Genomic DNA, 15,175 nt, shown 5'->3' with positions numbered 1-15,175 from the left:
GAGTCAAATTGAACAGCTACCGTCAACTGACGCGCTGATCAAATTAAACTAACTAACCGTGCTTCTAGCAACCCAATTGTTACTTGACAAGAGATTTAACAGGCGATTAGTTAATTTTAGTGTTGATCAGCCTTTCAGAAACCGGGTGTTAGTGAAATAAAATATAGCCTATAGTCTTTCTCAATAAATGGACTACCTAACACTAAAATAATTTTTCAAATCGGACCAGTAGTTTCTCAGATTAGCGCGTTCAAAAAACGGGGGAAATTATATGAAAGGGCTAATCCCTTTCATATAATTTCCCCCGTTTTTTCCACATTTTCCTCTATTTATGAGCTAGTATTTGTCTTAGCGTAATAAAATATAGCATATAGCCTTCCTCAATCAATGGGCTATCTACCACTGAAAGAATTTTTCAAATCGGACAAGTAGTTCCTGAGATTAGCGCGTTCAAACAAACAAACAAACAAACTCTGCAGAATTATAATATTAGTATAGATGCTCTTTCGGATACGCTTCCCGATGTATTCATATTTACGTTATTACATCGAGTATAGCACTCACTGATGAAGTACTCATTATCCATAATCCACCGGATCTGGAAACTTCGAGCACCAGCACCGGACAACTAATTCTACTAATTTTAGTGTTTTTTTTTTTATTTATTGGAGCGAGGAAACGTTTTGCTTTGGTGGCTACAGGGTTTTGCATGATCTAAGGGTTCTAGCGGTCCAGGGCCCGATGGGTGTAATGAAGTAGGTCGGTGGCCCACCGGCATGACAGGTGAGCGACACGTGAGTGGGGTTCGTGACACCGCCGCCTGCCGGCGATGCTATCACACTACGGTGTTATCGGGCGCCCCATCGCGGACAGTTTAGAGGCTGTTTGGACTATTTTACTATGCATATCGTTGGATCTACTCGAACGAATAGAAAGTATGTTGTATTGCTGTACTGAATTTCGCATAATAAAGGGCTCCGCCCCTCATTCAAAAGCATAGCTTTAATTTACATAACTTTAATAATTGCTATTACTTTACAAGATTCTGCGGTGCGCACCGCTAATTAAGGTGACGCGGCGTTAAAGTAAAAAACCACGTTGGATATGTTTTAGATTGCTTGTTTTCTATAAGAGAATCAAAGTGTAAGCTTGAACCAATCTATGTACAAATTTGGGAAGCTTAAGTCACTCTCCTCTGTAGGCAAAATTAGAATTTCTTTTTAAACCCCCGACAAAAAAGAGGGGTGTCATAAGTTTGACGTGTCTGTCTGTCTGTCTGTCTGTCTGTCTGTTTGTCTGTGTGTGTATCTGTCCGTGGCATCGTAGCATCCAAACGGATGGACCGATTTTGATCTAGGTTTTTTGTTTGAAAGCTGACATGATCGAGAGTGTTCTTAGCTATAATTCATCATCATCAGCCCGCTCAGTGCTGGATAATCAGGGTTTATCTGGTTCATGAAAGGCCGTTGGCAACTTGTATTCATTTGATGGGTTTTATATATCATTCTAGTTCATAGCATTTGTGAGTATACAATATACGTATACACATATTAATGGAAAGTTGACCTGGTGCTGCAGCATCACCTGGTAATCAATAGGATATCCAACTCCTCGCCAACTTAGAGCAGAGGTTTCGTGTTTGGGCTCATTTTAATTGCGACAACCAGTAAGAAGTAAATAGACAGTAAATATTAACATGCGGCTGCTGCAGCATAACCTGGATTCTATAGGAACCGAGCTTCGTATGAACCCAAAGTGGAGGTTTCATGTTTGGGCTCATATTAACGGTCAGCGTCGAAAAGGATATTGATAGATGGTAATCATGAGAATATGATTATGTTGATAGGAATTTTTCTGCACTATAACCAACACAAGTTTAAAAAGTATGAAATAAAATTAAATTAAGAAATTTAAAAAAACCCCCGCCAAACAACTTTAAAAAGTAATGAAATAATATTTACTGCCTTTAAGTTCAAATAATTCCTAACTTGTGTAAAGTAATATTTTAGTCCATAATTGTTGTCAAGGTGTGTCGGGGGACCGCTAATGTAGATGTTTGATTTGAGATTTCACATAACATTATAGTTTAAGGATCAGTTCACAGCGAACCGAATGGAGATAATCAGCGACTTGGCGGTTGTAGGTTGTAGTTTACTTGGCGGTCCCCCGACACACCGTGATACACAGTTGGGAATTATTTGAACTTAAAGGCAGTAAATATTATTTCATTACTTTTTAAAGTTGTTCGTCGGGGGGTTTTTATTAATTTCTTAATTTAATTTACAGAGGTCTTTTTGATTGATTATCCTGTGTTATAAAAGTTGACCAATCGCGTTATGCTATGGGTAATTCAGAGACAAAGACATGATGAATACTGTCAATGAACCCTAATTTCTTAGCCTCAGTCATTGCCGAGAAAAATCAATATCGCTACAGCCAAATTATCAAGGCGTCGCCTTAAGTTCTAAACCACCGAATAGATAGCTGACGCTCGACGTACGAGAGTTGGCGAAATTATTTTAATAAGGTTGACGTTAAGATTCGTCGAACAGAATAAATTAGATTATTGGATATCGTCGCTCGTCGAATTGAACGGAGCTCTTTGTTCTGTTTAAGCTGCGAGGATGCTCCATTAGCTAAATCAAAGACATGATTTATAGATTAGAATTTTAAAACACTTTCGCGAAATATACGGGCGCGGAGTTGGCAGTTGGCACACTTGTCCTCGCGTCGTTTACTAAAACATAATTTAAATATTATGTACTTCAGTGAAACGAGATTTTTTACCCGACTCCGCCGAGTATAATTTCATTACAAAAAAACTTGAGAGGTTTCAAGGGACACCCGAATGGAACGAAGTTATTTCTTATGTTCAAAAAACCTGTTTAGGTACATATTACATGTACACTCAAAAAAAATATTTTAAAAAAACCTCATCTATTGACGCCCAGGAATACTAACAACGCGTCGCTGTTTATTTTAAAAAAACTTCGTTCCAAAAACGCCATCTAGTTGATGCACAGGAATACTTGCTATCAACGCCCTCTGCTTCTAAAATCCAGGTACAAATAAAAAAGTGTCGAGGTCAAATCAAGGTCAAATATCGTTCTATCTAGCCTTCAGATTTACGCCGAACGCGAGATAAGGAACTTCGTTCCAAAAATATTATAGGAAGTATTTAAGTACACTCATATAATTTGTATCTTTATTCGCATTCGTCCACGTCGAATAGTTACTTTGGGCTAACTTCGTTTATATCTAACTGACTGCCCGCCGGATCTGCACACTGTGCGCGCAGTGCTCTACATCACATAATATTAGTGTGTTCTGCCGATAATATTATGTGCTTGTGTGCCATGCTCATCCGCGGTCACCGGTCTGCAGCAACAGAACTCACGACGCACACATTGCAGCGTATCAACTACTGAGTACGCAATAGATAGGATGATCAGTCGTTATTGAGGAAGCGTCTGTCAGCGCGAGTGTCCGCGTGTCAGCAATTGTCAGCGCGATTAGCCGATTGCCTCTGTCCCGACTCCCGACTGACCCTATTGCTGTACCGATGACCGATGTACAAATCCATACTAATATTATAAATGCGAAAGTATCTCTGTCTGTCTGTCTGTCTGTCTCGCTTTCACGCCAAAACTACTGAACCGATTGCAATGAAATTTTGTACACAGTTATTCTAGAGTCTGAGAAAGGACATAGGCTACATTTTGATGTGGGAAAATATATTATTTCCATGAAAATATCGATGAAAATTAATTCGCATTGCGCGTGGGCAGCGCTCATCCCGGGGGTCCTGGGTTCGAGTCCCGCAGGCGGAACAAAAAGTTTTCAATGTTCCTGGGTCTTGGATGTGTGTTAAAATAATATTTCAAAAATCTTAAATATATTTTATGTATAATACTAGCTGTTGCCCGCGACTTCGTCCGCGTGGACTTTAGTTTATAGCGCGCGGTGTCAACAAAATGACACAAATTTTGTTGACACCGCGCGCTATAAACTAAAGTCCACGCGGACGAAGTCGCGGGCAACAGCTAGTAAGATATAATTTGAATAAAGACTAGGTGTTAAGCAATTGAGGACAACTTATTTGCCTTCTAGAATTTTTTGAATTACTGTAATGTTCACTAAATTCTAGAAGAGACAAGAGAATAACTCTGGGTGCACGGTAGTGCCCCGGCCAAGACGAGCTAAGCGAACGCAAGGGCACTACCTACCTTTTCTCGAAACGTTTCGTCGTATTTTCAACAATATAAGATATAATGAAATAAGTATAATTTTTAAATACCTACGCAAAGTTTGAGTATCGCAGCTATTATACTTTAGATTTTATAGATATCCGAAACCCCACAATTTTGTCACCGATCATCAAAATTGTTAGGGTACTTTCTGAAGTCTTAGAAAGCTGAAATTTGGTATGTAACATAATATTAGTACAGAAACAACAAAAAAATTATCAAACCCAAGTTACCCAACCTAAGATAAGGAGGCTCGACAGTCGATACACCGTAAAAGTGTTCGGAGCCCTCGACGAGTTCAGATGTCAAACGAAAACTAGTAATTGATGTTCGATATCGTAGCTCCAGAGTACAGAGCTACGGAGGCGGCGCCTGGCACAAGCACAGGCCGAGTTCGTCAACGTTTCGTCGTCTTTTCAATGCAAACATACAGACAATTAAGCCCTATTATCATTACTAGAGATCGCCCAACGGTCGAAATTCGACCTTAGTATCAACGACATTAGGACTACTACGTTTAATTTGTAAAACAATATTGACTTAATCATAATATATTTTTTTTCAAATCTCGTCTCTGGGACTCAGCTGATCTCAGACTGGCCGTGTAAGCATTGTCTAATAGTATAATATAAGATTCAATAAAAAAACTATAATCTATTTTCAATTTGTCAGCCTGTTATGTTGTCAACAGACTTCAACCATAAATAAAATAGTATAATTCGTATGTATAGGTTTGTCACTAAAAAATCTGTCATCTTCTTGAGTGTGCGTGTTGTAGTGTGTGTAATGTTTTATTTGTTAAAAAAATGTGAGATAAAAGCATAATTTCAAAATAATATTAGCTCGATGCACTTCTTAAACATATAAACTATAACAGTGCAACATTTTTCGCCAAAAGTGATACAAAATTTTTCGCTTGCGTATTAATTTATAGATGAGAGGCATATTAAACAAAAAAAATACATAAACATCTTGCGTGTTGTCGCGTCTTCGGCGAGTGTGGTCCGACCACAGAAATAAATCAAGATAGAACGGTGACGCGCGTGCGTTGCTAGGGAATCGCTCGTGTCAATTTTTGCTTTGCTTTTAGTAGGAGTTAGAACAAATAACTTACCCGTGGAAAGAAATACCTCCTTTTGACCGATTCACTTTCGTACTTCTGTTTTTACAATTCGACACTGCACAATGAGGCATTTTTGCACAACCGCTCCAGTGTAATCAAGTCGAGACGTGTGCGCTGACTGAATGAACGTTCAACGAATCTTGCACACTTGTGCAAGATTGAAACACGCGTACTCCACCCGTTTAGCCGTTCTATCTTGATTTATTGCTGTGGGTCCGACACTCAAGGCCGCTGCGCAGCAGGCCTCCAAGCCAGGGCTATCTCGCCGCAGGCCTCCACACCAGGGCTATCTCGTACCAGGCCTCCCATGATAGTATTACCGAGTCCGGAGTCACAGGCGATCGGTCGTCGAAACGTTCGTAATAGGGAGATCGCAGACGACATACTTTTTGTGCGATCGAGTCTGCGGCGCCCATACGGTCGGCATGGCGCGACCATGCCGACTGTATGGGCGCCGCAGACTCGATCGCACAAAAAGTCTGTCGTCTGCGATCTCCCATAGAGTGTGTCGACCGTCGGGGCCGGTGACGTCACGGCATCCCCCGGCTGCCGGCGCTGTTTAATCAGCCGCTATTCAGTTGGCTGAACGTTTTCACGGCTTCGTTATTTGCGTGGCTCGGGCGAACGGCGCGGGGCGGCGCGCGGCGCGGGGTGGCGTCGGGCGTGGGACGAGTTTCAATTATTGCGATTTGCGAGCTTCGAGTGTATAGTTTATCAGGCGGCTGGCCTATAAAAATATGCGAATATCTCTATGTACATAGCAGTACGAGTTATGTTATTTGGCGCGGTTTATTTGAAATCGTTGTCGATATTATATGAATTATCAATGTGACTGTAGTGTATTGGTAAATAAAGATGTCACGCCTACTTGGGTAGGTAGTGGGGATAGTGGTAGTGGTCGCTCGACTTCGGTTTGACGATCACTTCTTTTATTATCCATGAGCCAGTCGAGTGGTAGTGCTGAGTGATACAGTTTTCTGTGTTTAATTTACTCCTCCTACAAGAGTGTACAAATTGTACAGTGACTATAATAATAATAGCTACATAATACATATGGGGACAAACGAGCAAACGGGTCACCTGATGGAAAGCAACTTCCGTCGCCCATGGACACTCACAGCATCAGAAGAGCTGTAGGTGCGTTGCCGGCATTTTAAGAGGGAAAAGGGTAATAGGGGAGGGTAGGGAAGGAATAGGAGAGGGTAGGGAAGGGAAATGGGTAGGGGATTGGGCCTCCGGTAAACTCATTCACTCGGCGAAACACAGCGCAAGCGTTGTTTCACGCCGGTTTTCTGTGAGCTCGTGGTATTTCTCCGGTCGAGCCGGCCCATTCGTGCCGAAGCATGGCTCTTCCACTAAAAACTTATTTTAATATAAATTATAATATTAATTATAAAGTGCAACTCGTAGCGGCCGTAGCGTACCATGAACCATGATCAAATGGCCGCATTGCCGCGCTGAATGGCCAGGCCCCAGGGGCAGCCGTCGACTGAGCCAGCGAAGGAAATCTTTCGCTTCGCAGCACCAGTGTCCAGTCAGTGACCTCCCGTTTCCGGCAAAACGAACCGAAACTCCGCCGCCACCGTGGAGTGTAAATAACAATAAAATTATATTAGGAAATCGAGTGTAAAATAACTTATTTCGATGTGCCAGATTCACATGCGATCTGACCTCAATGTTAATGCATAAACATGAAGACATCACAATATTATATTCATCAATTTTAAACAAAAAACACGACACAAGTCATTGATTTAGTCGATATTTTTGTAAGCGTTTATTAATAAAGAGACAGCGATCAGTTGGACCGGGTGCCGCGCTCCGAGTTCCGACGCGTGGTCCCGAACTCGTACAAACTGCTCCTTTGATTGTCCTCAAACACCGACACTCCCCTCGAGTCTCGACACGAGCACCGCCGAGTACCGAGTACCGAGCACAACTGAGGCGCTCGCTTAGCCCATCGCCGCATTTCCTTGCAAACTTATAATAGGCTTTTGTTCAATAAACGGTTAATTGATTCTGAAACTCCAATTGGATACGATAATTCAGCCTGAAAGTGCAAGAATCTCATCCTTTATTTTCATTTTCTTCGTAAATGTATTATTTTTGTGAATTACATGGATGGATACGAATAAATTACGTTGTAAATTGTAATTTAATATAATAATTATAAATGTATAATGAATATATGATAAGTGATGACTGATGATGGCGGATTCGCGGAAATGTCGCGAAAACTAGTTCCCGCGCGGCGCGCGGCGGCATTAGCATGAGGGGTTTTACTTTTTTTTATCGTCACGGTTATCTTTAAAATATCGTGAGTTCCTAAATGCAATACACATACAGTATACAAATACAATATACATAGTTATTAAAACCTTACTATCCCTAAAATTATTACATTAAATTCGCAAGTGCTAAAAAAAGAAAAAATATATTTTATCTTTGTTGAGCCTACACCACCGTCCACCGTCCACCGTCCACCGCTTACCCGTTGCCGCTCGCGCTATAAAGTGAAGCGTGGTGCATGCTACGATACAGCTTCGAGACCAAAAACGAATTAACTGAACAGTTAATTCGTTTTTGCTTGACAAGCTTTTACGTGGGACAAGCTTTTTATACGTGGGAGAGCCATGCTTCAGCGCGAATGGGCCGGCTCGACCGGAGAAATACCACGTTCTCACAGAAAACCGGCATGAAACAGCGCTTGCGCTGTGTATCGCCGAGTGAGTGAGTTTACCGGAGGCCCAATCCCCTACCCTATTTCCTTCTCTACCCTCCCCTATTCCCTCACCTACCCTCCCCTATTCGCTTCCTTTCCCTACCCTCCCCTATTACCCTATTCCCTCTTAAAAGGCCGGCAACGCACCTGCATCTCTTCTGATGCTGCGAGTGTCCATGGGCGACGAAAGTTGCTTTCCATCAGGTGACCTGTTTGCTCGTTTGCCCCCTTAGTTCATAAAAAAGGCTTTTTTTATTTTATGGCTGAGTTGCCTACCGCTCTCGTGAAATAAAATACAATTTCATAAACCTAAAACCACGACCGGCTTCCTCTCATCGTATACGGTATAAGTTATAACCATCACGACGAGCATACCGAAGGGCACCTGTAGTACTACACAGTACACTACTAGCCACTACTAGGGATATGTAGAAGTTAAAAATAAAGCTGAATGAAGCCGCGACGCCGACGGCGCGGCGCAGCGCGGCGGCGGCGGCGGCGGCGGCGTGCGACAGTGTCTGCCGGCCGGCCGAGCGCGCGACACACCTGACGCGCCCGCGGCAGTGAGTGACTGTGTACTGTGTACTGTGTAGTGCTCGACCACGCTAGTGACGACCACCCCGCGTATCGTGGATACTAACAGTTCGGTGACACTGGATCGTTTACAAAAATCCGGATATTTCAAGGTTTGTCAACTTTTAAAACTTTCTCGTTGGGCTTCGAAAGTTTTCAGAAGTTACTTTTGTTAAGTTTGTAGTTTAAAAAAAATCGCTTATGCTGGTCGAATTTGTAAATGAAGTTTTTTAGCGCCCTTGTAATGACTAAAGTTCACTGAAAATTTCGTTGCCGAGCTTCAGCTGCGATAGAAACTATAGTCTGTCTTATTTGCTAAAATTCTGAAAAACTTTTCAAAAGCTTAACTTTTCAATTTTTGATTTTGATTAACTCGATAATGATATATTCAATGATAATTTAAAATATTTATTTTAACGTCTTACTGCAGTAAATTGCATCAAAAGTTTTTGCGAAGGTTATTGACAGAAAGTCTTTCAGACTTATAATAATTATTAATCGACAATTAATAATTATTTAAAATAGGCACCTAAACAACAATAATTAAATTAAAAATACAATTTATTTAAATAAATTATAAAAGTTCAAACTTTTCATTTTATCTCTATAGTCTCTATAAAATTGTCGTCATGGAAAGCTGCAAAACGAGCATATATTTTCTAGTGTAGGTTCAGATAAAATACGATAATTAGATTATTATAAATTATAATTTGGTATTCTATACCGGCGGATGGTGAGCTGGCACTTGCCACTCGCCAGTGAACTTGGCCGGTTAACCTTTGTGGACAAACTGGCCCTAAACGATCATAATATTATAGTTTAACGAGCGCTCCGCCTCGCGCCGCGGCTCGCGGTGCCAAAAATTTAACACATACCAGTTTGCTATATCTTATTATGTCTTGCAGGACTTTATAATTCTTTTTATTCTATCCTCAGTTATTATACTGAGGCAAAGCTGACTGATCGATATGGATCAGCACCGAGCACCAGGCCAAACTAAATGAACTATCGAATACCATAATATATTTAGTACGAGCTTTTGCCCGCGGCTTCGCTCGCGTTAAGAAGTATTATTATATACAAACTTTCATCCCCTATTTGAACCCCTTGGGGTTAGAATTTATTAAAATCCTTTCTTAGCGGATGCCTACGTCATAACATCTACCTGCATGCCAAATTCCAGCCCAATCCGTCCAGTGGTTTGGGCTGTGCGTTGATAGATCACTATGTCAATCAGTCAGTCACCTTTGAGTTTTATAAATATAGATACTGGACCCTTTTATAGGTATATTTTTATTTAAAACTAAATAATTATTGAAATTCTAATGACGCAGTATTTTTTTAGTCAATTTGTAGCCCGCAGGCCGCTACTTTTCACAACATTTTTCGCCGGGCTATAGTTTCGGATACCGCTATTTATTCTGTATGATAATTGGTCAATTCAACAGCTGTCAGTAGAACAGTACATAATATATTGCTTATAGTAATTATGTTAGAGGCCGAAAAACTCATTTCGTTAGCGACCGCAGTAAGTATGACAGCGATAAAGCCTCCTGCCCGATCCCCATTCATACTAAATTGTCAATTTCCACTCCTGATGGAAGTAAGATGGATCTAATGGTCTCCTAAACTTCAGTCGATGCAATACATTCTTGTTATAAAATACAATGTATTGAATTTTATTTTATTTCATTTGTAGGCTGTTTTTGCAATAGTTAAGATTTTAAAAGTGTTCACAATAATTTTCATTGTACCATCAATTTATAAATTGATTCATGGTCGTGATCCCTCGGTTGTATTTGACATAACGCGACCAAACTACACAGTACACTGGTCGCCATCGGCCTATGGATCAACTTTTTTAATAGTACCTACATTCGAACGAAAAAAAACTTCATCTATTCCATTTATTTTCATTACATTTTATGATAAAAGGCTATTTCTTGCAATACTTAGACTTAGAAAAAAAAATTATTCTTTTCCTCTCAAATATTAAAATCTAAGATATTATATAGTTTTCCTTTATAATTTATCCTAACTCTACCATTGTGTATTCTCGGTGGAGCGCCGGTCCGCGCTCTACTACAATAAACTTTACGCGGTGCTCGCTGTGGTTTTCGTCTATTCAGTCTGACACAGAGGTCGTGTATTAGCATTTCTTTACAATTTTTCCTTTCTTCACAAGTACGAGATACATTATCATGTTGTTGGTGTAACTCACCAAATTGCACCGAACTGGTAACTCTTCTATTTTAATATAATATTATTTCACGCGACGCTGATAAAGCCATGAATACTCATATTGAGGTTCGTTACCATTAACGAACCTCAATCAGTATTCGTGGCTTGGCGAGGCCATTATTATCTGAGGCGGTTTTACTGTTATTCCAGCCGTTAAGAGCCGCCGCTCTCATAGCTCATAAAATGCGAAAGATATTGGAAAGTATGATGTTTTAGTTTAGGGCAAATTGATTGGTCACAATATTCACTTCAATGCAAACTGAAGTCGGCACCGAGGCGACGGCCGACGCGCGACGGGCTCGGTGATGTCACTACGTAATAATCGCCGTACATAATTAGAAGCAGATCTCGGTTTTACCGAAAACTACTCGTTTTATAATTTATTCCGCGGAGTTATAATTGCGTTTCCTGATTTATAATAATATATTATGTAGATTGTCCGTATATAATAATTCTTATCGATATAATCCGATCTCAGTCGTTTTTTCCTTCAGCGGAGACATCCGGCACGGCCGGTCGGGGTCCGAGTACGTGGGGTGAAGCCTATAACGTTCTATTCGTTCGAATAGCAGTAAGTATGACCCCGGGGTCTGGAACACTGAAGCCCGGTGGAGGTAACTTCCACTACTAAATACACAATTAAATATTATATGAATTATATTATTATGTGTTAAATATCTATGTCTTTTATTCGTCGTAGTGCTACATACGCCAAACACCTAGCAGTAACTCAGGCCGGCCAGAGTGGGCAGTAGTTTGTAGTAAGTTTTTCAGGCACGGGCAGTATGTCAGCAGGCAGCACTCGGCCCCGTCAAGGTCGGTCTTCAGTCGTCTGTTGGTGTGTACAGGTGGCCGGCGTCGGTGCTGTCACCTGCGTGACGTTACATTTTAATATCATATGAATGCATTCATATTTTCATGTTAATCCTTAAAACTCCTCGTGTGCAAAATATGCAGTCTGCGTTGACTTTACAGTAGTTTTTCTCTAAAAAATTGCACGAATCGCAGACCACACGCGCAATCGGCCGACGTGCGATTCCCACAAAAGTTGCTAGCGATATGGACAAGCTAGGTATCGCAGATCGCTCGCTAGGCGCTAGCGTACATTATAATATTTCTGCTAAGTATTTTTTATTAACTTAATGATTATAATTCAAAAGCTTACAAAATGTATTAACGTTATAAAAGATAGTGCTCGATCCGTTGGCAAATTGAGTAAAGTATTTAATTGTACGATTACACTTGACCCGGCCAAGTAGTGACGCGGGCCCCGGCCATATATTAATAAGTAATTAGCCGCTCGGTCATTTATATTCCAGCAGTCAATTCGGCAACTAATACCTACCTACACGATGTCATCACTCATCACTCATCAGTCATCAGTCATCATACACAGCTATCTAAAGTCCTAGTAATATCATGTAAAATTGCATAAAAAATGAATTAATTGTATGAAATTCTGTGACTCATGCTAGAAGTCAACGAGCAGCTCTATTTTCCGTTAAAACGCATATTAAATTTTTTATATTGTATTATTCGTGTCCATCCATATTTACATTACATAATATAACCTAATTTTACCAAGGTGCTATAAACATTGATCTAAATTCTAATCGGTACGATAGTATATACGATAGATATTTTGTGACGTGGGAGAGCCATGCTTCGGCACGAATGGGCCGGCTCGACCGGAGAAATACCACGTCCTCACAGAAAACCGGCGTGAAACAGCGCTTCCGCTGTGTTTCGCCGAGTGAGTGAGTTTACCGGAGGCCCAATCCCCTACCCTTTTCCTTTCCCTACCCTCCCCTATTTCCTTCCGTACCCTCCCCTATTCCCTTCCGTACCCTCCCCTATTACCCCTTAAAAGGCCGGCAACGCACCTGCAGCTCTTCTGATGCTGCGAGTGTCCATGGGCGACGGAAGTTGCTTTCCATCAGGTGACCCGTTTGCTCGTTTGCCCCCTTATTTCATAAAAAAAAAAAAAATATCTCACAGGTGAACAGCACTCTAGAGCAAGGATGGCCAACCTTTTCGACATTTGGGCCAAAATTCAGAAGTAGAATTTAACCCCGGGCCGCACTACTACTTGTATTATCTATTCTGTGGCACTACCAAATTTTATGTATAAGTCTGCGCATAGTAAAAATCGGATACTAATTATTTTTCCTATTAGAACTTGGAGCTTAGAACAAAAAAATTTACTATAATAAGCAAAGAAAACACCGTAGTCACGCGCAGAGTTATCTGACACACGCTCTAACTAAGCAGCGCACAAAAAAACATCATATTTGGAGTTTTTTTTGAAGTGAAAACTTCTTAGCGGCGTTGAGCACTTTTGTGGGATGGGTAAAAACTGTGAAACTCGCGTCAGATTCTCGTGCTGATCGAAAAACCGTAAGACGGTTGGAGAGTAGTGTTGTAACATCGAAATCGATATTTTTTAATCGATTGTAAGGGTTACAATTCAATTTTTTCAAATATCTTTATTTCAGACTACAGTGTGGTCCATTGGTTAGTATTACATAAATTAAAAATTATTAGGGTTATTTAAAAAGAACAAAACATAACTTAAAGTAAATAATTAAAACTAAACAAAAATCATGCACCTCATTTAGAACTATGAGCGAATATATCCTGGAGGTCTGCTCTCGAATTCGTTCATTATCCGCACATAGTTCCTTAATATAGGTGCATGCGGATCATCTGCCACAATCTTCAGGATGCTGTTGTCACTTCCCCTTACGCGATTTATTAGAGATGCAGCTTTCTTGCGCATGAGTGCCCGGAAGCCATCCGTCCTTGCTTGTGCAAACATCTCGGACGCACTACAAAATCGGGGAAGTTTCAGCATCATCCTGAAGATATTGTTATATTGGATGCGAAGGGTGTTTAGAGATGCTTTGGTATAGCTGATCCACAGGCCGCCCGTGTACAGATTCTGACAGAACGCTTTAAAGAGTGTGATCTTCACTTCATCCGTACAACGTGCGAACCTGCGGGCCAGCATATTACCTCGCACCGCCAAAGCCCTCCGCTCCCGTTCAATATCTAGATCATCTTTAAGGTCGTTTTGATTTGGTTTCGATCGTTTCGATTAATATAAAAAATTGATTTTTTAAAAATCGATTTTCATAAATAATGGGTAAAAAAAATGCACAACGTTAATAATCAAGTTTTCACTTCTGCCGGCACTCCTGGAGTGCAACCCGTCTTTTTTTTTAAATAAAACAAACTTAGGAACAAAAATATATTAAGTGACACATTTTTATATCTGCACAATTCAGAAGTGTTTGTTTGCTTTTTATAGTAGGTATAATGATAAGGTAATTGTAGTACTAACAGACGGCGCATGTAGCCCGCCGTCTGTTACCTTGTGAGTTGTGACCCGTGTTGGCCAGTTGGCCACCCTGGCTCCAGCTAGAGTCCAGTGTCCACCAATAAAACATATCCGAAGACCGGCGGATATAATACAAGATTTTTGTTAACATATTAGTGTCGGCTTCCAGCGTCATTAGTCTGTGTCATAATATTATGTCTCGTTTGCTTCTACTAACGAATATATTTATCAATTTGCAAATCTTGCAAATTTACGGAAACAGCCGAGCTGGAATCGGACCAACAAACAATCCGTTCCGTACAAAACGGGTCCCCCTAAACCCCCTATATCTGTAAGAAGTAAAGTACCTAAAGAAAGGAAAACCATTACTTAACAGAAAAAAATAATACATCAATAATAATTTATCTAAGCATTCAACGATTTTAAAATACAGCGTGATGACAGATATAATATGAGATAGCCGATAGACCGAGACGCGACGGTCTCGTTATCCGCGAAATATTGGTAGGGTCGACCTGTTCCCACTCCTAGTGGCTAGGGTAACCTCCTATTTTAGAGTCATTAGTCTTTACCTATACTCTTAGTTTTGAATATTCCGTAGAACATTAGATAATATTTCAAATTAAAAACATAATCACTCTTGAAACAAAATAAATGACACTGGCTGGTGATTGCCTACTTTTTATGTTTTTGCATAACTCAGACAAAGTTATTTTTTGCTCGCTAGCAACGAATTGTATTTTTTAATTTTTTATAATAATTATACTCGTATTTTTCCTCAAATTATGATGAGATTGTTACAGGATTTTTTGTCTAAATGAATTATTTAAAATGTTGTCTTAAATATTGTACCAGTGGAAACACATGGTAGTATGGAAAAATTTAGCGAGAAACTATAAGTCCTTAGCGAAAGTTGTCGACATGTCGCC

This window comes from Aricia agestis, chromosome 8, assembly GCF_905147365.1.
Source record: "Aricia agestis chromosome 8, ilAriAges1.1, whole genome shotgun sequence".
Lineage (NCBI taxonomy): Eukaryota > Metazoa > Arthropoda > Insecta > Lepidoptera > Lycaenidae > Aricia > Aricia agestis.
Note: the sequence above shows the minus strand (reverse complement) of the source record.